Source organism: Rhinoraja longicauda, chromosome 35 (assembly GCF_053455715.1).
Source record: "Rhinoraja longicauda isolate Sanriku21f chromosome 35, sRhiLon1.1, whole genome shotgun sequence".
Lineage (NCBI taxonomy): Eukaryota > Metazoa > Chordata > Chondrichthyes > Rajiformes > Arhynchobatidae > Rhinoraja > Rhinoraja longicauda.
Genome location: NC_135987.1, coordinates 13,184,156 through 13,211,857, shown reverse-complemented (window position 1 = coordinate 13,211,857; position 27,702 = coordinate 13,184,156).

The following is a 27,702-nucleotide window of genomic DNA, read 5'->3' as shown; positions in this document are numbered from 1 at the left end:
ACCCTGCTGAGTTACTCCGGCTTTTTGTGTCTATCTTGCACATGAGGTGATTGATGAAGCAATCGATGAAGTGTGCGACTGGGTTGAGTGCTGTCATCTTGCTAATGTCAATTTTCATTGTCCCTCTTCAGGCAGTGCCTGCCACACTGGCAGCGAAGCGATTCCAAAGCACCAGGGAAAGTTGGCCACAAATGATGCTTCCAGTAACCTTTTTGTTCTGCATTCACTTCATTGCCTCTCCTTCCCTCACCTTGACCCAGTTCTCGTCCTCCAGGGATTAGGAGATATGATTTATTTGGTAACATTTGCTGTAGAAAAAGAATTATTTACAATCACATTTGCAGCTTACAACATCTCTCAGTTAAACATTTGCTTGTCTCATTTTGCTTGTAAGGCAAGTGGTCAGAAAAAGAAACAATACTTGTTTACTTATAACCGTCACTTTAAATTATCCTGCAGTTATGTACTTTTTAATGACAGCAAATAATAACAAACTATTACTAAGACGGACAAGATTACTTATGGACAATAATTTATCGCTCAATCAATATCAGAAACAAAATGTGATTATTCAGTCACCACTTCATCGATGTTGTGAGCTATCACATTCCTACCTTACAACAGGGACTATAATTCAAAAGAAAGACACATAATGCTGAAGTAATTCAGCTAGTCAGGAAGCATCTCTGGAGAATTATATCTGAATCATTTGAATCATCAGAGTCTGAGGAGGGTCTCAATCCAAAACCTCACCTATCCGTGTTTTCCAGACATGCTGACTGACCCACTAAGTTAACTCCAGCACTCTGTGTCTGTCTTTGGTATAAACCAGCAATGGCAGTTCCTTGTTAATACATAGGGACTACATTTCTTTGTCTGTAAATCAATGTTGGAAATCCTGAAGGGGAAATTAAGAGTGCTAATGGTCATTCCTTTCTCTTTTTATGATAATAGTTCTGAAGAACTGATCCCTGTTCCCCTGACAATCAATTTTGCAGGCGCAGTATTTGTTAAAGATAAAAAATTCTTCCCTTTAGAAATTTTAAAAACCTGTCCCTCCAGCCAAGGTTTTGTTCAGCTGCCCCAACATCTCATGCCAACTTTTGTGTGGGAAGGAACTGCAGATGCTGGTTTAAACCGAAGATAGGCACAAAATGCTGGAGTAACTCAGCGGGACAGGCAGCATCTCTGGAGAGAAGGAATGGGTGATGTTTCGGGTTGAGACCCTTCTTCAGGCTTTTGGTTGTTAATACTCCAGAGATGTGGCTTGGCACATTACTGCATGAAAGTACTAAATAAATGGACTTTGCCGCTGAAGTAATATCACACGACTGTGCACCTAGTGTACTCTGGTGTTACATGAAAACGTCACCGCATCACTTTACAACAGTAGTGAAAGAATAGACCAGTACATTAAGGGTTAGGACAATGTCACCAGAATGGCCTTCAAAATGGCATAAACATCAAATGGAGTTTCAACTTCTCAGCCTTGTTTCCGAACTACCTGAATAATTTGAAGAAAGTTAGTGTTTACAGTGTTTACTCAAAAACAGTGTTTACAGTGTTTACTCAAAAACAGTGTTTACAGTGTTTACTCAAAAACCAAACGCAGGCTCGGCGATCGTTTTGCTCAATACCTTCGCTCAGTCCGCCTCAACCAACCTGATCTCCTGGTGGCTGAGCACTTCAACTCCCCCTCCCACTCCCAGTCTGACCTTTCTGTCATGGGCCTCCTCCAGTGCCATAGTGAGGCCCACCGGAAATTGGAGGAACAGCACCTCATATTTCGCTTGGGCAGCTTGCAGCCCAGCGGTATGAACATTGACTTCTCCAACTTTAGATAATTCCTCTGTCCCTCTCTTCCCCTCCCCTTCCCAGTTCTCCCTCTCTCTTCCTGTCTCCACCTATATCCTTCCTTTGTCCCGCCCACCTAACATCAGTCTGAAGAAGGGTCTCGACCCGAAACGTCACCCATTCTTTCTCTCCTGAGATGCTGCCTGACCCGCTGAGTTACTCCAGCATTTTGTGAAATAAATACCTTCGATTTATACCAGCATCTGCAGTTATTTTCTTACACTCAAAGTCAAATGTGATCTTTATAAATCGCAATTTCATATCATGAGCAGGATAAGATCCTGAGCCATGTATGTCCTAATAAACCAGTTCAAATATGCCACACTGAGCTACACAACAGCGCTTCTACTTATCTATGCAAGAGTTTCGTAATCGGCTATTATATTTTGGTGATAAATATTTTCATGAATTCAAATTTTTCACTTTAAAAAATAACGGGCTAGAAATTCATGCATGCAACTTCAGAACAAAAAAACTCTGCAGAACAGTTGAAAATTGGGTTAACCCAGATTGGAGCAGCTTGTGAATATCCCTAGATGTTTGTATGTCTATTGGGAAATAAATCTTCCCATTTTTCAGCAGTTTTACATTCTCTCTGGCATATTCCTTATGGCATAATTCACCCCCGTATGATATTAACGGTAATGCAACGCACAAAATCCATCTCCCGTGAGGTTTTCAATCTTACTGCTCTGAAACTGGCAGTTCTTATTTACTCATAGAATGACAAATGTTCTAGTGACTGTGTTTCCAACGAAACAAAGTCATTTTAAATGGGCGGCAATAATTTTACATTCTTTGTCCTCACAGATCTCTGACCACCTAAGACACCTCACCTTTCCTGACTGCTTTCTTTGTGAAAGTCAAGGCTATGGTTTTGTGGGAAAATAACTGCAAATGCTGGTTCAAATTGAAGGTAGACACAAAATGCTGGGGTAACTCAGCGGGTCAGGCAGCATCTCAGGAGAGAAGGAATGGGCGACGTTTCGGGTCGAGACCCTTCTTCAGACTGATGTCAGGGGAGGGGGCGGGACAAAGATAGGATGTAGTAGGAGACAGGAAGACAGTGGGGGAACTGGGAAGAGGGAGGGGATAGAGAGGGACAGAGGAACTATCTGAAGTTGGAGGTCAATGGTCATTCTGCTGGGGTGTAAACTGCCCAAGCGAAATATGAGGTGCTGTTCCTCCAATTTGCACTGGGCCTCACTATGACAATGGAGGAGGCCCATGACAGAAAGGTCAGGCTGGGAGTGGGAGGGGGAGTTGAAGTGCTGAGCCACCGGTAGATCAGGTTGGTTAAGGCGTACTGAGCGAAGGTGTTGAGCGAAACGCTCGCCAAGCCTGCGTTTGGTCTCGCCGATGTAGAGAGGCTGATGTAGAGAATTACTTGAAATACCCGATAAACAGGACCACTGAGTCCACACTGACCATCAATCACCCATTCACACTAGATTCTATGTTAACCCACTTTCGCATCCACTCCCTACACACTAGGGCCGATCTTTGGGAAGTGGGAGCATCTGAAGGAAGCCCATGCAGTCATAAGGAGAACGTGCAAACTCCAAAGAACTGATGTCAGGATTGAACCGGGGTCTCTGAAATTGGGAGGCAACAACTCCACCTGTTGGAGTACTGTATCGCCCATCCAATCTCAGTTTTGTGATTCCAGGCTTCTGTTACTGAGTTTTGCCACACAACACAGTTTTCTGCATCATTCGGGCAGTCACACGGACTCCCTTCCTAAAGAGAGACACCATTTTCTTTCCCTGCAGCCATGGGACACTTGTCAACATTGCTACCTTGTCGAAGCACGAGTGTTCAGAAATTGTCTTCGTGTTGTTACAGCGACTGACCTGGCAACTTCCTGCAAGGAGGAGGGCCGGAGATTTTCCTTGGCCTTAAAAGAACATGCTTCCTGCAGCCACTCCCATCATAGCTTCCATCCCTTCAGTAACAACACCCTTCTAGCTACTCGGGGTTAACCCAATTTTCAACAACTCTGCAGCGTTTTGTTGAAGTTATACGTACGAATTTCTAGCCAATGTTATCTTCGAAGGAGAAATTTTTGATTGCATGAAAATATAATAGCAGATTACGAAACTTTGAGCTAGATCGAAAGAAGAGGAGCAAAACACCCCAAGTAGCCAACAGAATGATGCATTTTAATTGTTTTACATCCATTGAAGGACTGGCTTTAAAGATTGTTTCAACTTGGCTACAAACTGGGACTTAAAGATAACAGTCCCCAGGATCTGATGATCTGCATTCCTAGGCTTTGAAAGAAGTGGACATGAAGATATGGGGCGGCATTGGTGGCGCAGCGGTAGAGTTGCTGCCTTACAGCGCCAGAGACTCAGGTTCGATTCTGACTACAGGTGCAGTCCACATGGAGTTTGTGTGTTTTCCTGATGACTAGCGTGGGTTTTCTCTGGGATCTCTGGTTTCCTCCCGCACTCCAAAGACGTACAAGATTGTAGGTGTAAGTGTAAATTGTCCCAAGTGGGTGTGGATAGTGTTAGTGTGTGTAGATCGCTGGTCGGCATGGACTCGGTGGACTGAAGGGCCTGTCTCCACGCTGTATCTCTAAACTAACCTAAAAAATAAACTCGTTGTTATGGTCCATGGATTCCATAGATTCAAAAGCACTCATGCGGGCTGGACAATTGCAAAAGTAAAATCACTACTGAAGGTCAGACATCTCTGCAGGTCAGACATGCAGGCATCTCTGGAGAAAAGGTGACGTTTCGGTTCGAGACTTTGGGCTCTCCACCCGAAACATCACCTATTTCTTCTCTCCAGAGATGCTGCCTGACCCGCTGTTACTCCAGCATTTTGCGTCTATCTTCGGTGTAAACCAGCATCTGCAGTTCCTTCTTACGTCTTTCAGCATTTGCATTTTGCAGGTTTGCCATTTTCAACACAGGAGGGGCAAGACTTAATCAAAACCTTTTTTTTTTTTAGACACAGTCTCGGTGCTGATAACTGGAACCATCAAAAAGAAATCCTCTTGCAATACGTGAGCATTGCTTGAAATATCAAGGATTGTCAGGTTAATTATTTTTCAGCTTCACTTCGGCTGATGTTGGGTATGAAAGACAATGACCCCTGGGATCCATCATCCGAGAATATATCACTGGTAATGCAGACAGACTATGGATCTGTCACCATGTGCATTGATCAAATCACTGAGAGACAAAAGGTAATTTCGTGAAATCTGATGCAATTTAGCTGCCTTGGAAAAGTTACTCAGATAACAGGTCCTGCGAAAAAGACAGAAAGTAAGATGTTATAAAATAGGTCAAAATGCAACATTAATCAAACTCAGAGTTTGGGTGAGAGAAGTGACTTGTAATGATAATAATTTGTTCATTCTGTCAGGTTAACATCAGCACTAAATAGCCTCAGCAGCAGTAAAATGCAGAAAGTGTGCTCAGTTGTTACTGCCTGGATTGGTCTCAAAGCAGAGATCAGGTGTGCCCTTGGTGCGATGTTTTTGCTGCACATGCCTTAGGTGGCAAATCCTGGTGCTGGACGTGAGGTGAGTCTTGGTGGGCAATAGTTTCCCCCCCCCCCCCCCCGGTGAGAAGGTTCCAAGTTCATATTACACTCCTGTGCAGGCTATTGCTGTTACACTTGAGGCATTATTGGATGTGAATGGGGCTGCTCTTTAGCACAGAGTACCTGGATAGATTTCATCATGCTGGGGGAGCTGCACAAAAGCAAATTGTCTGAAGAAGGGTCTCGATCCGAAATGTCACCCATGTTCTCCAGAACACAGGGCTGCTGTAATGGGTGACTTTAACTTCCCCAAGGACTTACTCGGGGCAAGAGGATTACATGGAGCAGAACTTGGTAGATGGATCCAAGAAGGTTTCCTTAAACAGTATGTGGATAGTCTAACTCAAGGAGGGACCATACTGGACCATGTGCTGGGAAACAAGCCTGGGCACATGACTGGCGTTGTGGTTGGTGTAAGAAGAATTCGGAGATGGTGATCACAACTCCATAAATTTCGGGATGGTTTTGAATAGGGACAGGTCTGGATGTTGGGAGAAGTTACTTAAATGGGGCAATGCAGATTACAATGTCATTACATATAGCAAGGAACTGCAGATGCTGGTTTATACTGAAGATAGACACAAAATGCTAGAGTAACATCATGATTCTGTACGGTAGTGAGGAAGATTTTCATTGTTCCGTGCCCGGTAGATATGACAATTAAACATTTTTGATTCTTATTAAGAGGTTTCCAGTGGAGGAAGAATCTCAAACAACGGGGGGTCATAGTTTCAAAACAAGGAACTGGTCATTTAAAACCAAGATATGTGGAATTTCCTTCTTTTGTTTAGTAATCGAGATACAGCGTGGAATCAGGTCCTTCGGCCCACCAAGTCCGCACCGACCAGTGATCCCTGCACATTAACACTACCCTACACACATTAGGGACATTTTTTTACATTTATACCAAGCCAATTAACCTACAAACCTGGACGTCTTTGGAGTGTGGGAGGAAACCGAAGATCTTGGAGAAAAATCACGCAGGTCACGGGGAGAACGTACAAACTCCATACAGACAGCACCTGAAGTCAGGATCGAACCTGGGTCTCTGGCGCTGTGAGGCAGCAACTCTACCACTGTGCCACCGTGCCGTCCTGGTTTTCTGGTTTTCGTTTTAGATATCCAGCACCTGCATGCTTTTCTTATTTTAGCACCCAGGTAATGTCCATTAGACAAGGCTTTAAACCATGATCCATCTGTCCTCACAAGGTACAAACAAAACAACCCACGGCACTATTTCAAAATGTTCTTCCCATCACCCTGGTCGATGTTTATTCTTCACTCAACAATACAGAAAATATCGGGTCATTAAATCTTTAGTGTCTGTGAGAACTTACTGAAGGCAATCAAATTGCCCAGTTCCCACACCACAACATTTACTATATTTCAAAATGTACATCATCAGTGGTAAAAGTCTTCGTGACAATATTGAAGTATGAAGATAGTATGAATATTGATTCATTGTTCATTCCTTATCATTGTGTCACGGTAGGTCATTCCATTCAACTTCTTTGCCAAAATGGAACCCGTCAGATACACAATGGGGTTCTCAAAGAAGAATCACATTTAAAACCCAGATAAACTCTTCAGTTCCTCACTGGAATCTCAACAGAGGAATCGGCAATTCCATACAATTACCCTAATAGAGGCAAATTGATGTACCAGCTTAAGTTTGTGAAAAGTAATGAAAATATTTCAAACGAATACAAGGGAACAAAAATATTATTCTTTCCGTAATGATAAAGAGAGAGATAAATCATTGGTAAATAAATCAGCATGTGCAATCTATGAATACAGTCGCGAGTGATGACTGATATTTTTAAATAGATGGAACCATCGAAACGAATCTCAGATTTTGAAATAAATCTAAATTGCCTTGTCTTTTAAAACTCAATTTTTCCCTTGAGTAGCGTCCTTACCCTAGCAGTAAGCAAAATGATGGAAGGATGGATTATCAGTACAGTGCTAGTGCCGCAAGTGTGATATTTTTTATTATTAACAGTCTGGTAAGAAGCTTCCTTTAACCTGTAGCAGGAAAAAAAAATTCAAACCCTAGCTGATCAAATGTCGTAATGCTAAGCCACTCACAGAATTTAACTGCAACTGACAGAAATTTGAAAAATAATCTTTTCAAAGAAACGAAACAATTCCCTAACAAAATGCATGGTTCTGTTAAAAATTCTCAGCTCGTGAATTATATTCCTGTCCATTTTGGAACCAGTCCATCATTCAGAGCAATCCAGGAAGCTCATTTACTCCGATGTATTATACGGTCTGCATGCTGGCTGTATTAATCTCACTCTCACATTCTCTGCCACAACATGTAAATTAAACTAAATATCATTGCAGAGGTCTTTCCAAGCCTGGGCTGAGTGTTAATAAACATTTTCATTAGTCTCAGAGGTGGGTAGAATCATTATTGAAGAGTTAACATATTTTCCAGTGTTAACTTGGATGTGTATATTTTTGCCAGATAAATGGGTTCGAGCTGACCTCAATGGGAACAACCTGCCAACAGTGTGTGCGTTTGTGACACCATCCACAATGCAACATGCAGAAGATCATCAGACATTATTGTTCAAAGTTCGCTGTGCCGACATCTGGCATGTTTGCGTGGAGCTCTCTGGCCTGGTATTTTAAATGAAAAGTTCTTTGAATTCAAACAACTGCTTGAATTTGGGGGCGGTGAGGTGGTGCAGCGGTAAACTTGTTGCCTTACAGCGCCAGAGTCCCGGGTTCGATCCTGACTCTAGGTGCTGTCTGTATGAAGTTTGTATGTTCTCCCTGTACATGGATGCTCTGGTTTCCTCCCACACTCCCACAGGGACGTATAGGTTTGTAGGTTAATTGGCTTTGGTAAAGATTGGCTTTGGTAAAGATTGTAAATTGTCCTTAGTGTGCAGGATAGTGCTAGTGTACGGGGATCGTTGGTCGATGGACCGAAGGGCCTGTTTCCACACTGTATTTCTAAGCTAAACAAAACTAAAGTAATTTCTTGATAAACAACTTTATGAATTTATGATTTATAATTTTTTGCTGTAATGCCATTGCCCCTTGGGGTTATGACTTTTCAACTTACGAATCTATTGTTCAACACATTGACATGTCCCGCTTCCAATCAGGCCACACACTCTCCTGCACGCACAGGGATACAGAATAACATAGCAGCAATTCACTTCACCCAGCCTTACAAAGTTCAACTAATCAAAACTTTAACCCAGGAATGTTCCCAGTATCCTTTCCATAAATCGAGGAATTACTTTAAAGGGTGTACTCTAGTCACACTGTTGTCCAAACATTTCAGCAGAGTAGTGAATGGTTGCCACACTCTCAAGGATACCATTTTTCGAGGTAACATAAACAATTCCATGGGTCAATTTTAAAGAAGTCCTGGAGAGTTGCCTTATCTTTCCTGTCAACGTTTATCCTTCAATCAACCCCTCCTTTCAAAAAAAATGATTATCTGAATCAATATCATTCACTGTTTGTGGAGTTGATAAGGAAAAGATTGGCTGCTGGGTTTCCTACTTTATAATAGTGATTGCACTTCAGAACAAAGCGGCACGGTGGCGCAGCGGTAAAGTTGCTGCCTTACAGTGCCGGAGACCCGGGTTTGATCCTGACTACAGTATGTAGTCATACCCCTTGATGTAGTCGTACCCCGTTCCTGCCTTCTCCCCATACCCCCTGACTCCGCCACCCCATACCCCCTGACTCCGCTATCCTTAAGAGCTCTATCTAGCTCTCTCTTGAATGCATTCAGAGAATTGGCCTTCACTGCCTTCTGAGGCAGGAAATTCCACAGATTCACAATTAATTCCATCTAATTAAATAAAATTATACTGTACATGAATACAATCAAGCCATAATCACAAGTAGAACAGATAGTGCATTGACTGGAATGAAAAAGGTCCTTGATTATGTTGGCTGCTTTCCCAAGACAACGTGAAGTGTAGGTGGAGTGCTGTATGTACGGAGTTTGTACTTTTTCCCCGTGACCTGCGTGGGTTTTCTCCAGGAGATCCAGTTTCCTCCCACACTCCAAATATCTAGAGATTTGCAGGCTGATTAGTTTAGTTTAGTTTGGAGTTTAGTTTAGTTTAGAGATACAGCGTGGAAACAGGCCCTTCGGCCCACCAGGTCCGCGCCGACTACCGATCCCCTTGACTTGGTAAATTGGCTTGGGAAAATTGTAAATAGTCCCCAGTGTGTGTAAGATGATGTTAGTGTGCGGGGATTGCTGGTGTGCGTGGACCCGGTGGGCCGAAGGGCCTGTTTACGCAATGTATTTCTAAACAAAACTAAACTGAATTAAACGGCTTCATACTAGACGTCCATTTGGATGTCAGATTAAAAGCTGACCCAAACCTTATTGATTACATCCATCCCAGGCTAAGCTTAGTCCATGAAATTATTTTTTTGGTGGAGGTTTATTATTGTCACATGTCACAACATATATCATAATCATCATATCATATATATACAGCCGGAAACAGGCCTTTTCGGCCCACCAAGTCCGTGCCGCCCAACGATCCCCGTACATTAACACTATCCTATACCCACTAGGGACAATTTTTACATTTACCCAGCCAACTAACCTACATACCTGTACGTCTTTGGAGTGTGGGAGGAAACCGAAGATCTCGGAGAAAACCCACGCAGGTCACGGGGAGAACGTACAAACTCCTTACAGTGCAGCACCCGTAGTCAGGATCGAACCTGAGTCTCCGGCGCTGCATTCGCTGTAAAGCAGCAACTCTACCGCTGCGCTACCGTGCCGTGCCGTGCCGTACCGTGCCGTGGAAAGGTTTTGTTTGCATGCCAATAGACAATAGACTATAAGTGCAGGAGTAGGCCATTTGGCCCTTCGAGCCAGCACCGCCACTCAATGTGATCATGGCTGATCATTCTCAATCAGTACCCCGTTCCTGCCTTCTCCCCATACCCCCTGACTCCGCTATCCTTAAGAGCTCTATCTAGCTCTCTCTTGAATGCATTCAGAGAATTGGCCTCCACTGCCTTCTGAGGCAGAGAATTCCACAGATTCACAACTAATTCCATTTAATTAAATATAATCATACTGTAGATGAATACAATCAAGCCATAATCACAAGTAGAACAGATAGTGCATTGACTGGAATGAAAAAGGTCCTTGATTATGTTGGCTGCTTTCCCAAGCCAACGTGAAGTGTAGGTGGAGTCGATGGGGAGTCTGGTTTGTATGATGGATTGAGCTATATCCACAACTCTATGCAGATTGTTGCAGTCTTGAGCTGAGCTGTTCCCAAACCAAACTGTGATGCAACCCAACAGCATGTTATTAACAGTGTATTTTTCCATACATGACCAGCTCCAAACACACGCTGAGACATTTACAAAGAGGCAGTAAAAAGGCTTGCTACTGTATTGATCAAGGATAGACAGAAGTGTAATACTGAGCAAATCCTCCTAACTGGGATAAAGCATTGAGCCAGGACAACATGGAAGGACACAATGTAATCCAATTTCATGTTTTATCAGATTATACATCTGACTCAACCCAACTCGACAAATATGGTTATTTGTTGTCAGACTCGGGTCAAGTGATGCCTATACTTCATTGACTGTCAAGCCTACTGAGAGATGCTAAAACACCAAAAATGATGCTCCATGAATGAAGGCCTTTCATTTTTCTCTCACATTTCTTCCACAGTCCAGATTCCTCGTGATACAAAACACAGAGGATAAAAATGTTCCATTGAATTTGCTAAAAACGTGGCACACCATCATTGGGACTGGGCAAAACTGAACTTCTGCTGCAATAGTCAAACACACAAAGATTACAACATCGCACCTTAATTCTGTGCAATCAAAGACAACATTCTGGCCAATATATCAAAATACATACAGATTAGCACAGCTGTAATTTGAGAGATACCAAACTGCATCAAATTTGACCAGAATATGCTTAAAGTGGTTTTTATGATTTTTTAAACGGTCCAAAAACGACTTTAAAAAAACCTTTGCACAAGCTGCATAAATTGAAGTTTAGTAAGTTGTCATAAGAACAAATCTAGTATTCAAGAAGTGATTTTTTTAAAAATTGTATAAAATCTTTTCAGTTTTTCCAAAAACGCACTTTAGTATTAAATTTCTTCCCAAAATATGATGACACTCACTAAAAATATGGAACATTCAATGAAGATTCTTGTGTAGGAAGGAACTGAAGTCTGGCTGAAGAAGGGTCTTGAGCTGAAACGTCACCCATTCCTTCTCTCCAGAGATGCTGCCTGTCCCGCTGAGTTACTCCAGCATTTTGTGTCTACCTTCAATGAAATTGCTTTCTTTATATTTAACAGAGGTGTTAAACAATTCATTTCAAATAGGTTGGTGGCAAAGAGAATAAATCATGCTCAGAATCTGTGCGTCAAAATCCTAATATAGATAGAATACAAAAATGTCTTTAAATACTAAAAGTGCAGATTTGTAATTAATCATATTGATGTTTTGTAGCGGCAGGAAATTAAATAGAGCCCACCCTATTCCCACCACTCACTGTGAAATGAATTAGGCTACCTACATGAAAGATCACAAATAATGTATTGGGTCAGAAAGGATAGCAAGCAAGAAACATGCATCATGTTAGCGCGATGGTTATCACTGTTGCTTCATTGTTCCCAGGAACCAGGTTGGATCCCGACCTCTGGTGTTATCTATGTGGAGTTTGCATGTACTTCACGTGATTGTGTGGTTATAATCACTGTCCTCCAGTGTCCTAAAGTCATACTGGTTGATAGGTTAATTGACTTATAAATCACTCCTGGTGCGATTTACAGCAGGGGTTAAGGGGTATGTGAGATCAGGATATTGGTTTAGTTTAGTTTAGCGATACAGCATGGAAATAGGCCCTTCGCCCCATCGAGTCCATGCCAACCAACGATCCCCACACATGAACACTATCCTACACACACTAGGGACAATTTAAAAATTTACCATGCCAATAAACCTACAAACCTGTATGTATTTATAATGTGGGAGGAAACCGGAGCTCCCTGAGAAAACTCATACAGGTCACGGTTAGAACGTACAAACTCCATACAGACAGCACCCATAGTCAGGATCGAACCTAGGTCTCTTGCACTGTAGGGCAGCAACTCTACTGCTGAGCCACTGTTATCATATCATATCATATATATACAGCCGGAAACAGGCCTTTTCGGCCCACCAAGTCCGTGCCGCCCAGCGATCCCCGCACATTAACACTATCCTACACCCACTAGGGACAATTTTTAAAAAACATTTACCCAGCCAATTAACCTACATACCTGTACGTCTTTGGAGTGTGGGAGGAAACCGAAGATCTCGGAGAAAACCCACGCAGGTCACGGGGAGAACGTACAAACTCCTTACAGTGCAGCACCCGTAGTCAGGATCGAACCTGAGTCTCCGGCGCTGCATTCGCTGTAAAGCAGCAACTCTACCTCTGCGCTACCGGGGTTGACAAAATTATTCTGAGAGCTGTCATAGACCCAACGGACTGAATGGCTCCCTTCTGTGCCATGAGAAATATAAAATCATTTTTAATGTGCTTCTTGCTATCAAGTAATTGTCTTAATTGTCACAAATGCAGAAGTTGAGTCCACCATAATATCACTTTCTATTTTCTCCCACTTTTCTGAAAACATGTAAGTTAAATGAATCTGTTCAATGGAGCACATTACAACAAGTGATTCTATGAGCTTTAGCACAGAGTGGAGAGTGAATTAATTTACTCTTTCACGGGATGTGAACTTTGCTGGCAAGATCAGCATTTAACGCCCATCTCTAATGGCCCTTAGTCTGAATATCCTGCTTGGTGAACTTAAAGGACTACAGAACTTAAAGGCTCTGCAGTCACAAACAGGCCAGCCAGCAAAGAATGACAATCCCCTTCCCCAAAGAACATCAATTAACCAAATGTTTTCTTTTCACAATCAAGTAGGTCGATAGGCACCAATACTGATACTAATATTTGTTCCCAATTCCTTTAATTAACCAAGTGTCCCCATGTGGCATTGACATTTAAATGCATCTCCAAATCTTCATTGTAATAACATCACCATAATGACCCACAACATACAGACAACGCAATGGGAATACGTACATTATTATGACGGAAAGGAGTTACGTGATCTGTGTTCAATCTGTGTTCCATACTGACTAGATCACGTACTGCCCTGTCAAACGCCCCTCTAACACCAGAGGACGTTCTATGTGAGTTATACGATGACTCTAGTGTGGCTTTGGGGAGGGGGGAGGGGGGAGGGGGGAGGGGGGAGGGGGTAAGCGGTAGCGGAGGTAATGGAATTGAAGACTACCAGAAAGCTAAACTATAATCTTTAGTCCCATCAACTAACGTGGGCCCCTTTATAGTGGTCATGTTGCGATCTCTGAACACCTCTTATTTGGGTAACACAATGTACCCGGTACAAAAACGACAATTTGTATTTATATTGCACCTATAAGTTTCTTAACAACAAAATAAAGCAGATTTTGACATCAAGAGAGACAGAGACAGGAATTATAGATCTCAACATCTGAAGACATGGCCGATATTAAGGGCGTGATGGAAATAAAAGTCCACATTTGAGGAGCGCAGAGGTTTGGAGGTCCGGAAGAGAATACGGATGTAAGGGAAAGGACGATGCTGGGGGTTTGAAAACAAGACCGCAAGATAGAAGGACATAAGGAGCAGCAGATGCTGGTTTTCAAAAAAAGACAAGTAACGCAGTTGGTCAGGCAGCATCTCTGGTGAGCATGGATTGGTACGATTATGGATCAGGACCGTTCTTCAGACTCCCGACCTGCAACTTTGCTTTCCCATGTTCTCCGAAGATACTGCCTGACCCAGTGAGTCACTCCAGCACATTTTTTTAAGGTAGAAAGGCAATTCATTAGAAATTTACTGGACTAACCGATGGATGAAATGGTTGTCCCATCACGAAAAGGCTAAACAATTTGGATCTGTATGGAGTTGAGAAGAATGAAGGGTGATCTTATTGGGGAGGGTAGATGTCGAGATGCCAGTGAGGGAAATGTGAATGAGAGAACATAATTATAAGGTAAGAAAGAGGCAGTCATTTGAAACTGAGATGCTTAGGAGAGTGTCAAATCAGTGGGATGGTGATCTTATAACACTGGATGGAATTTAAAAGGAAATAGTTAATTTTTTTTGCAAGATCATGGGAATGAGGATGATGGGGAATGGGCACAGAGAAAATGAGTCTGGGGGCTGATCAACCATGATCATATTGAATAACAAGGCAGGTTTGAGAAGCCAGATGGCATCTTCCTGCCCTTATTATCTGTGCTCATAGGTTCTTGTGATTCCGTTCAGGCAAATCACCTTTGCCTCCGTGGAATTTAATCTCTTGGTTTAGATCAGAGTGATTATTTTGTAATTAACATTCATTAGCAGGTTGTTAATTAAAATGAAGGCACCTAATTTGGCCGGTGACAAAGGACATCAATTCCCAGCGGAGTTGCAAGTCATCAGCATCTCATTTCAATGTCAACGCTGGCGCATTCTGCAAGAGGTAACATGAAAAACTACACATGGTGGAGCATTGAAATAAAATGCAGGAACTGGGCATAATTCAGGAACTAGAGCAGAGTCCACAGTAAGTAGCGTAGGAAGGAACTGCAGATGCTGGTTTAAACCGCAGATAGACACAAAAAGCTGGAGTGACTCAATGGGTCAGGCAGCATCTCCGGAGAAAAGGACCTATTCCTTTGAGAATACCTACCCACTGAGTCATTCCGGCTCTTTGTGGCTATCCGAAGTAAGTGGTGTTTCAGACAGGTAAACTAGGAACTGCAGGTGCTGGTTTGCCAATAAAAGACACAAAGTGCTGGAGTAACCTAGTGGGTCAGGCAGCATCTCTGGAATACATGGGTGTGACACACGATAGCGGAGTCAGGGGATATGGGGAGAAGGCGGGAACGGGGTACTGATTTGCATGATCAGCCATGATCACATTGAATGGCGGTGCTGGCTCGAAGGGCCGAATGGCCTACTCCTGCACCTATTGTTTAATGTCTATTGTGACCCTTCTTCAGACTCCAGTGTCATTTTTTAATGTGGTGTTTTACGTGAATCCACATGATTTTTAACCTGAAGTTAAAGAGTAATAAGAGGTAATAACCAGGCAACGGATGCCATTTTCCCCATGTTCCTGCTGTCTCCATTCCATTCCTTCAACGGCCGATCCTTAATTCTTATTAATCTCCCAGTGGCTATCATTATCTCGCCACTGCTCCTCATTCTCTCCTTATCTTGTACTTTTAGCCTTTTCATCTCTGGCACTTGTCCACCCATCTGCTAATCATAAGCGCCCCCTCATTTGTATCCACCTTTCCCTTGCCGGACTTTGTCCTTCTCCCCACCTCTCTTCCAGCTTTCTCCCCCCTCTCTCCCCCACCCAACCACAATCGATCTGAAGAAGGGCCCCGATCTGAAATGCCACTGATCCAAATTCTCCAGAAATGTTGCCTGACCCGTTAAGTTACCCAGCACTTTGTGTCCTTTTTCCTGCAAACCAGCATCTGCAGTTCCTTGCGTCTGTAGTTTGAACCACCTGGGTTGAATCTACTGAGACAACATTGTTAGTTTCCGATGGGAGGAGGAGATGTTTTAGTTTAAATTACCTGCACCGTGAGCAGGTACATACCTCCTCTCCTGCAGCCAATGTGAAGCAACATTAGGAGCAGCTTTTTTGCAACTGGTACCACATTGAGCAGCAATGACCTGACCAGAAAGTTGAGCTGGTGAGTTCTTGGAAAATAAAATTCCAGTTCTGATGAAGGGCGGCGCGGTGGCGTAGCGGTAGAGTTGCAGCCTTACAACGCTTGCAGCTCCAAAGACCCGGGTTCGATCCCGACTCCGGGTGCTGTCTGTACGGAGTTTGTACGTTCGCCCCGTGACCATGCGTGTTTCTCCGAGATCTTCGGTTTCCTCCCACACTCCAAAGACGTACAGATATGTTGGTTAATTCGCTTGGTGTGAGTGTAAAAAACTATTGCTAGTGTGTGTATGATAAGTGTTAATGTGCGGGGATTGCAGGTCGGTGTGGACTCGGTGGGCCGAAGGGCCTGTTTCCAGGCTGTATCTCTAAACTAAACTAAAAAAAAGGGTAATTGACCTGAAACTATAACTCTGCTCCCCCCCCCTGCAGATGCTGCCCGACCTGTTGGTATATCCAGCACTTGCTGTGTTTTTTTGTAAATTTCATATTCCCTGCCTCTGTATTTATTTGCTTTTCAAGGGTCATCCGGTAATATTTAGAACAATTTACCAGCTCTGTGATTACTCCTTTTGTCCCAGGGCACAGGTTGATCAGGAAGTTAACTGTGTCACAGCATGGTGTTACACATTTCATCTATTTCAAGTTCCTATTCAATGCACATTGATCCCGCTGGATAATCATCGATCACTCAGGATAAACATTAGTGGCCTCTTCATAACCTTCAATCCCCTTGAATGAAGATTGGAACCCTCCTTAAAGACAATCAATATCCATCCTTTAGACTCAGTGGAGACATTGGTTTAACTTTATATAGAACAGGTAGGCAATGTTTGTCAGCCGGCAAATGGAGGTTGGCAGAGTAAATGAATCAAGTCAAACAGTGAATTGTACGGCAAGCTTAGCCACTTTATTTCATAAAAGAATATAATCTATTTAATGAGCAGGGGAATCGAACCTGTAATCAAAATTACAGCAACGTCTTCCCAATAAAAGGGAGTAATTTCTCCGGAGAAATACAGTCATAGAGTGATACAGTGTGGAAACAGGCCATTCGGCCAAACCTGCCCACACCGGCCAACATGTCCCAGCTACACTAGTCCCACCTACCCGAGTTTGGTCCATATCTCTGCAAACCTGTCCTATCCCTGTACCTGTCTAATTGTTTCTTAGATGTTGCCTCAACTACCTCCTCTGGCAGCTTGTTTTATACACCCACCACCCTTTGTGTGGACAAAGCTACCCCTCAGATTCCGAGTAAATCTTTTCCCCTTCACCTGAAACCTATGTCCTCAAATGTATTGAGGATAAATTAAAATTATTTGCAGAGGGGCAGCCTCTCTGGCAATCGTGTGGTCATCAATGAGCCTTTCACACTGTGGCGTACAATAGCATTGTCACCCTGAAAGCTTTTAGGAAGGTTGAAACCTCTTGTCTAGGGTTTCATGCGAACCAAGTTGGTGCAATGCACTTGACCACCAACAGAGGATTTTTATAAAAGATAGGTCAGCCATGACTGAATGGTGGAGTAGACTTGATGGGTTGAATGGCCTCATTCTGCTCCTATCACATATGAACTTGTGAAAGATTTTGAATGCAATGGCATCAATGTGAGGAGTGGAAAGTGAGGGGGCTGAGGGCAAAGGAGTCCATGAAAGATTAATTTCATTTAGTGCATTCTCTCACTCAGTGTGCTTGTACTCATCCCCTTGCACACATAAAGTGTTGAAAGGTTGGGGGGGTGGGGGAGAGTAGAATATGCCCCTGACTGGTGTTTCCAAACCAGGAGAATCCATCTATTTCTTTCCACCCTATCTGTTCTCACTATCTTGAAACCCTACATCAAATCACCTTGTAACCGTCTAAAAATTCCAGTGACTACAACTTTAGTTTGTGATCTCTCTTAAAATTGAAGAGTTGTTATCATCCAGGTACGTGTACGCCACTCCCACTCTCCAAGGCCATTTCATCCTTCCTACGGTTTGGTGCCCATGTTTGCTCCCAATGCTTGAAGTATGTTCTACCCAGGGCTTTGTGTACCTGCTCCTTTTCAAACCAAACTTCCAGATCTCAAAGGTAGCATTTAATTGGCCTTTTTGATTATTTTGTGTGACTGTCAATATCACTTTAATGAGTTTTGAGACAGAGACCTTAATGTTTCTTTGAACCTCCACATTTATGGCCTTCCCTTATGGTCTTCAGTCTGAAGAAGGGTCTCGACCCGAAACATCACCCATTCCTTCTCTCCTGAGATGCTGCCTGACCTGCTGAGTTACTCTAGCATTTTGTGAATAAATACCTACAATTTGTACCAGCATCTGCAGTTATTTTCTTACACTACCTGTTGCTCCACTGCGATTTCTCCTCAAGGTATGTCGACTTTGAAGAAGTTCTCCTCCTCTCTTCGACGAGAGTTTAGCAACATGCTCTGTCGCTGCTCCCCCTCTGTGATTTCTCCTGCCCTCCTACTCTACGACCACATTTTGACACATCAGTCCGAAGAAGGGTCTCGACCCGAAACGTCACCCATTCCTTCTCTCCTGAGATGCTGCCTGACCTGCTGAGTTACTCCAGCAATTTGTGAATACATACCTTTGATTTATACCAGCATCTGCAGTTATTTTCTTACACATTTATGGCCTTACATCTTTCGGCTCTATTCTGTTCCGCCCATTGCATGGTCTCTGGACTGGAACAGTAGAACGCTGGTTAAGTGGCCGAACTTCCAATATCTCAGTCTTGAATTCAAATCCCACCAAAGGACTTGAAATTTGCTGACAATCAGGAATAGTGAATTTGAAACCACCAGGTTATTATAAAAGATAGACAGACACAAGAGTAACTCAGTGGGTCAGGCAGCATCTCTGGACCTTGAAGGGCTTTCTCAGTGGAGCAGAGAAAGTGTGTAGGAATGAACTGCAGATGCTGGTTTACACTAAAGATAGACACAAAATGCTGGAGTACCTCAGCGGGTCAGGCGGCATCTCTGGGCTTTGAGGAGATTTTGCACTAAAACCCTAGTTTACTTCGCATCTCTGGAAAGACATTATTAACTGGTTTAGCCAATATGTCATAGATGCCAAAGAACCAAACAGCATAGAAATAGGACCTTGAGCCCACTAAGTCCATGATGACCATTAAGATCGCGTCACACTAATTTTATGGTATTCTCCCTGCATTTCCACCAACAGGTGGCGCCAGCAATGGCTGCCTCGCCAACAGTCTGCCTGTCCTTTCCTTCTTTGTCTTTTAATTGTATGTGTTAAATGTATGTTTTTAGTGTTCTTTAGCTTGTTTTATGTGGGGGGTAGGGATGGTGGAGGGGGTTGGGGGAAACTTTTTCTAATCTCTTACCTCGATGGAGATGTGATTTATTTTCCGTATCGTATCTCCGTCCGCACTGCGGCCTAACATCGAGGAGTTGGCGGCCTTTGCTGGAGACCGATTTGGAGAGCTCCACCGCGGGGAGCCTGTGGGACTTTAACATCGCGGAGCCTACGGGACTTTAACATTGCTCCCTGCAAAGCAAAATGTTTTCTATAATTCCACACATTCCAGTCACAGGCAAGTGAATGTGTTTATCAAGTTGTGCAGCAAAGTCATTGTCACACAGCCAATCGATGTTCCTCAAAACCCACAACCTCCAACATTAAATCGATCCGTCATTTGACATTGATGCTTTTCCAATTCCGAAGCCTTTTGTCCTCCATTTCAATGGCATTGTCATCTCCCCGACAATCATCTGCAATTATTTGACTTCTGCAGTCCGCATCGGTACTGAATAGGATGACAGCACAAGCTTTATGTCACCAGTAATTGTGAATGTGCTTTCTGCTTTACCCTTTTACTCCTGACTGAGGAAAAGAAACATTGAACTTGGCAAGGTCCAGATTCCACTAGTACTGGACCTCAGACCATGTTTTCCACAAGCTCCATATCTGGTATGGTGGAGGGATATAGGCCCAATTTCAGCAATGGAACTAGTCCAGAATGCCAACTTGGTTGGCCTGGACAAGGTGGGATGCAGGGCCTGTTTCCGTGTGGGATACCTCTATGACTCTATGTATTTCTGGCCTTGTATCCCTTTCTTGACTCGAGGATGATATTTCCTTGTTCAACTTCTGTAATAGATTCATATCTACTGTCGGGGCCGCATCACAGCTTGGTTTGGGAACAGCTCTGCCCAAGACTCCGAGAAATTGCAGAGATTTGTAAATGTGGCCCAGTCCATCACACAGACCAGATTTCCCACCAATGATTCCATCTGCACTTCACACGACCACAGAAAAGCAGTCAACAAAATCAAAGACTTGTCTTGCGCCAGTCATTCCTTCTTCTCCCTGCTCCCATCTGCAGAAGGTACAGAAGCTTGAAAGCATGCACTACCAGATTCAGGAACAGCTTCTTCCCCTCTGTTATCAGGCTTCTGAATGGCCCCTCATAAGCTAGGGTGCTGTCCCATCCACCTCTAGCCCATTGCAGACATTGGACTTTGTCTATGGACTCGATGCACTACGATGTTGAGAACTATATTCTAGATTTTTTAGATTTAGAGATACAGCGCAGAAACAGGCCCTTCGGCCCACCGGGTCCGCGCCGCCCAGCGATCCCCGCACATTAACACTATCCTACACACACTAGCGACAATTTTTACATTTGCCCAGCCAATTAACCTACATAGCTGTGCGTCTTTGGAGTGTGGGAGGAAACCGAAGATCTCGGAGAAAACCCATGCAGGTCACGGGGAGAACGTACAAACTCCGTACAGACGGCGCCCGTAGTCAGGATCGAACCTGAGTCTCCGGCGCTGCATTCGCTGTAAGGCAGCAACTCTACCGCTGCGCCACCGTGCCGCACTGCATTCTGTTTCCTCCCCTTTGCTTTATCTATAGTATTTGTGGTTTAATTTGATTGTTTTTATATATAATTTTACTGATCTGTTTGGATAGCATGCAAAACAAAGCTTTTCACCGAATCTCAGTGCACGTGACAATAATAATAAATCTTCCCTTGTACATCTCTTGTAAAAATTAAGTGATTTGTCGAAGTACTTCCTATTTTATCGCCAGAAGATGTCTCTTTGTGTTGCATACGTCAGGTATCACTCCAGTATCCCAAGTCAGACTGGCTGAACAATTTTAATGCTCATGTTATTTGAATTGCTTATTTCCACAGCTTAATCATAACTCTATTTCTATCTCAATTGCCTTTTTACCACACATTTACCGAATGATTTGTAGTTGCATATTTTTTTGGATGATACATTTTAGTCTCTCCTTTGCTGCAACTGGAAAATTATCTTCTATTATTTTCAATGTGAAAATAATAGGCATTTCACATTCTGTGTCTGTATTTCCATATGGTAATAACAATAGAAAGTGGTGGAAATCTTCAGTAGTTCTGATGAAAGTCCTGGATGAAAAAACATTACCTGTTTCTCTTTTTCGTAAATGCTGTCTGGCTTACCGAGTGTTTCCAGCATTTATTGTTTTATGTCGGATTTACAGCATCCGCATGTTTTTGATAGTTATATGGTAATATTGAAAAAACATTATTTTTTTATTCCAGCAGTTGCAGTTTCTAGTATCTCCATTTTACTACTCCAACACAATATCTCATTAATCTTCCTCTTTCGCGTCCATCTTCGATGTTTCAAATGTTACATCAACTTACAGAATCAACTTCAAGCTCCTCCTATTCACATATAAAGCCCTAAATGGACATCCCCCCCCCCTACATCAAAAATCTTCTAACCCCCCTCTCTAACTCCAGGTCCCTCAGGGCGGCCGACTTGGGGCTACTCACTATCCCGCGGTCTAGGCTTAAGCTCAGGGGTGACCGCGCTTTTGCGGTTGCAGCTCCTAGACTGTGGAACAGCATCCCTCTCCCCATCAGAACTGCCCCCTCCATCGACTCCTTTAAGTCCAGGCTCAAAACCTATTTCTACTCCCTAGCGTTTGAGGCTCATTGAGGAGGCACTGTGAACTGTTTGCGTGCTACTGTATGTTTCATTTTTTTTCCTTAGTACCTAATCAGATGTACATCACTTTGGTCAACGTGGGTTGTTTTTAAATGTGCTATACAAATAAAAATTGACTTGACTTGACTTGACTTGACATCACTGTGATCATCCATCCTGAAAAGGGCGCAATCTTAACGTAAAGCCCACTTTGAAGTTCGCCTCCTCTCTCCGACGGACGTTCTATGAAACCCTCTCTATGATGCCTCCTTCTCTCCTGGTGTTCTGACCAAGACTCGCCACCACAGCCATTTATCCTCCCTCATCGCTGGGGTCTGTCAGCAGTTTGTTTTTTTAGCGCACGATTCCAGTATCTGCTCACAAAATGCTGGAGTAACTCAGCAGGTCAGGCAACATTGCAGTGGAGTCACTGTGTCTCCTTCATTATGTTGTGTGGGACTTTTATATTCAATCCCTCACCACATTCAGATAGGAGTAAAATCTACACTTTTGTATCTCTTGTAAGTATAGAGTTTACACTAAGAATCTGACCTGTGTAAAAGTCTTCCAAATAGGAAATGATGATACTTGTTCATTCAAAAGATAATGTCTTTCTCAATTTGGACCTAATTTCATTCATAAAGTAAAATCAGTTGATTTCCCTCGAGAATCATCCTTACATACAGATTGCAGGTCCCAAATCATAACTCGAAACATCAGGTGTAAATTATGTAATGTATAATTTCCCAGATTCCTCTCAAATAAGCTGTTTTTGTTTAACCTGTAGGGACACAGGGATTGGCCCAGACCATCAAACCCTCTGATTGGTAGAGGAGGTGAGGTGGTACGCAGGTAAAGGGAACGTGGCAGTCTCGTTTAGTTCTCCGAAGGAGACAGTAAGATTTATGGTTGTCTGTCGTTTGATGCGTTGATTGTCACGGTTGTTAATGTTATAATAAACAGCTACTTCAACGTACCTCGCCTACGATCCGCCATAGTGGTGACCCCGACGTGATCACAGATCACCAAGATGTCCCAACGGGAGGCATCGACGCCAAACGCAGTCGGCGTTCATCTGCCCCCGTTCTGGGCCCACCAACCACGCCTGTGGTTCGCCCAAGCGGAGGCACAGTTCCACCTCCGGGGAATACAGGAGGTCGCGATTACAACAAACCACCGCCTATCACCCCCAGGCCAACGGGATGGTGGAACGGTTCCACAGACAGCTTAAAGCCTCACTCACTGCCCGCCTGTGCGGCCCCGACTGGGCCGACCAGCTCCCATGGGTCCTTATAGGTATCCGCACGGCTCCAAAACACGATCTCGGAGCTTCCTCGGCAGACCTGGTCTATGGCTCGCCCCTACGAGTACCAGGTGACGTTCTCCCCCAATGTTCCACCCCCCCTCCCTCCACGCCAGCACTCTTAGCAGCACTCCGAGCGCGGGTGGGGTCCCTGGCCCCGGTCCCTACTTCTCGTCACGGGGATCCCCCTTCACACGTCCCGCCGGCTTTGGCCGACTGCGATTTCGTTTTCAGGCGCATCGATGCCCACCGCCCACCTTTTCGGCCAGTTTACCAAGGTCCGTTCAGGGTAGTGAAGAGAGGCACAGTCACCTTCACGTTAGAAGTAGGTACACGACAAGAGGTCGTCTCAGTGTCCCGCCTCAAGCCCGCCTACCTGGACCCAGACCAGCCAGTCACAGCGGCTCAACCTCCTCGCCGGGGCCGCCCTCCGGCCACGACTCCCGTACAACAGTTTCCCCCCTTGCTGCCACCTTTCGGGACCCCGCTCCCCCTGATCTCCTTGCCACTGCCGCCTCCGGCTCCGGCAATTGCCCCTCCTCCCGCGGTGCCGGTTTCCCCGCCCCCACCCCTGGCAGGGCCCCCCTCTCCTCTCCGCACCCGCTCCGGTCGGGTGGTCCGGGCACCCGCCCGGTACCGCACCGAGGGTTCTGGGGGGGGGTCATGTAGGGACACAGGGATTGGCCCAGACCATCGAACCCTCTGATTGGTAGAGGAGGTGAGGTGGTACGCAGGTAAAGGGAACGTGGCAGTCTCGTTTAGTCCTCCGAAGGAGACAGTAAGATTTATGGTTGTCTGTCGTTTGATGCATTGATTGTCACGGTTGTTAATGTTATAATAAACAGCTACTTCAACGTACCTCGCCTACGATCCGCCATAAACCGTTCTTTGCCCCAATTCAATGTTGTCTCTTTCTTCACGAGCCAATGTAATGGACTGTTCAAATATCTGGGAGAAAGTTCATGAGTATTTTACCTGATGCCCAAGGTTTTACACAACACGGCATTTGCCATGGACATAAAGGAATATTTGCGTTAGGTTAGAGTTTAAACAACATTCCAGGATTCCACTCAACTAATGAACTATTCATGTGCAGGAAAGAACTGCAGATGCCAGTTTAAACCAAAAATAGACACAAGAAGCTGGAGTAACTCAGCGCGTCAGACAGCATCTCTGGAGAAAAGAAATAGGTGACGTTTCGGGTCGGGACCCTTCTTCAGACTGAGAGTCAGAGGAAAGGGAAGGGGTAAGAGTCTTGTTTCCCTTTTCCCTGATTCTCAGTCTGAAGAAGGGTCTCGACCTGAAACGGCACCTATTCCTTTTCTCCAGAAATGCTGCCTGACCCGCTGAGTTACTCCAGCTTTTTGCGTCTATCTTCGCAATGAACTATTCACTCATGTTTGTTATCAGAGTTGAAGGTTTTGCCTTTCTTTTGATTAATCTTCTTCCTTGACTGCCAATGTGTACTATATACACACATTTACGTGTCTCTCGAGCTATAAAGAGTATATGAAGAGATAAAGAGAGCAGCTGGAACAAGAACTTGTTTATTCATATCTCTAATTACATTGAGCATATACGCATTAATTGTCATATATTTGCATACACTCTACCTAATATTTATTGGGGATACCAGAAACTGCCGATGCTGAAATTTTGAGCAAAACACAAAGTGGTGGAGAAACTCAGCAGCTCAGGCAGCAACTGAGGAGAGAATGGACAGATGACTTACCGGGTCGGGACACTTGTAGACTACAGCCTAACTCACTGAATTCCTCCAGCATTTGTGCTTTACCTCATATCTACTCTTTTCTGTCCCTGCATTTCATTGAATGGGTGCTGTGAACATGGTATTCCACAAGAGGAGCAGCAAATACCATTGTTGGCAAGTATAGCCAACATATAGCACCCAGTGGTATAACATATAACAACTACAGCATGGAAACAGGCCTGTCCGGCCCTACCAGTCCACGCCGACCATTCTCCCTGACCTAGTCTCATCTACCTGCACTCAGACCATAACCCTCCAATCCCCTCCTATCCATATACCTATCCAATTTACTCTTAAATAATAAAATCGAGCCAGCCTCCACCACTTCCACCGGAAGCCCATTCCATACAGCCACAACCCTCTGAGTAAAGAAGTTCCCCCTCATGTTACCCCTAAACCTTTGTCCCTCAATTCTGAAGCTATGTCCCCTTGTTGGAATCTTCCCCACTCTCAAAGGGAAAAGCCTACCCACGTCAACTCTGTCCGTCCCTCTCAAAATTTTAAAAACCTCTATCAAGTCCCCCCTCAACCTTCTACGCTCCAAAGAATAAAGACCCAACCTGTTCAACCTCTCTCTGTAGCCTAAGTGCTGAAACCCAGGCAACATTCTAGTAAACATTGACTTCTCCAACTTTAGATAGTTCCTCTGTCCCTCTCTTCCCCGCCCCCTTCCCAGATCTCCCTCTATCTTCCTGTCTCCACCTATATCCTTCCTTTGTCCCGCCCCCCTGACATCAGTCTGAAGAAGGGTCTCGACCCGAAACGTCGCCCATTCCTTTTCTCCTGAGATGCTGCCTGACCTGCTGAGTTACTCCAGCATTTTGTGAATAAATACCTTCGATTTGTACCAGCATCTGCAGTTATTTTCTTACATATAGCGTTGATGTTACTGGATGGATGACCCAGGAGCCTTAAGCAGAGATCCGGAGACACAAGTTCAAATCCCACACGGGAGTAGGAAACGGGTTACTGATTGCCATGATCGCATCAGCCATGATCAAAATGAATGGCGGTGCTGGCTCGAAGGGCCAAATGGCCTCCTCCTGCACCTATTGTCTATGTTTCTATGTTTCTATGTAATTAGCCCACAGTGAAATGCTGTGTCCAGCAGGTGTGATGAAATGGATGTTGCGAAAACCACTTTGTACAGAATTTCCAATGAAAATTGTTTTCTCGTTCTCTCTGCCTTACAAAGTGGAAGGGATTGTGGAGACAAGACAGCAGGGGAGAAGGAAGAAGTGATTTACGGCTTCCCTCCAAGGTGTTGGTGCTATTTCTACTGCACGTTTGTTGGGACAGGAAGCTGGGTGAAACACGTTCTCCAAGACAGCAAGAGCATTCCTGACACATTTTCCAACACCAATCACAAATATATTCGCGCATCAAGCTGTGAATGTAATGAGCAAGGAGGAAAACGACTCGCAGGAAAGCCCAGGGGCGCAGCCAGATGACAACCCACCCCCAGAGCTGTTGGGTGGTGCCACGCACTAATAGCCATGGAGACAGTCACAGAGCAATGACAAGCTTGCTTCGTTTCGAAGACTCCCACAGCAACAAAGCTCACATTGATCACACTCACACAACCACAACAACTCACGTGTAGGAAATAACTGCAGATGCAAGATTACACTGAAGGCAGACACAAAATGCTGGAGTAACTCAGCGGGACAGGCAGCATCTCTAGATGAAAGGAATGGGTGACGTTTCGGGTCAAGACCCTTCTAGAGTCTGAAGAAGGGTCTCAACCCAGAATGTCACCCACACCAACTCATGCTTGCTTTCTCTGTACTTGTGTGATGGGTCGGGGGATCTAAATCCCTGTAATATCCAGCCAAAAGGTTGATAATATCCGGCCTAATGCAGGAGCCCTGTATTTAGGCAATGAACCTTTAATGTGGTTTACCGGAGATTAGTGAAACAGACTTCAGTATCAATGCACTGAAGGAGATATTCAAGCACATGACCAAAAGCTTAGACAGAAATTCATAAGTCATAGGAGTAGAATTAGGCCATTTGGCCCATCAAGTCTACTCCGCCATTCAATCAATAGACAATAGACAATAGACAATAGACAATAGGTGCAGGAGTAGGCCATTCAGCCCTTCGAGCCAGCACCACCATTCAATGCGATCATGGCTGATCGCTCTCAATCAGTACCCTGTTCCTGCCTTCTCCCCATACCCCCTCACTCCGCTATCCTTAAGAGCTCTATCCAGCTCTCTCTTGAAAGCATCCAACGAACTGGCCTCCACTGCCTTCTGAGGCAGAGAATTCCACACCTTCACCACTCTCTGACTGAAAAAGTTCTTCCTCATCTCCGTTCTAAATGGCCTACCCCTTATTCTTAAACTGTGGCCCCTTGTTCTGGACTCCCCCAACATTGGGAACATGTTTCCTGCCTCTAATGTGTCCAATCCCCTAATTATCTTATATGTTTCAATATCATGGCTGATCTATCTCTCCCTCTCAACCCCATTCTCCTGCCTTCTCCCCATAA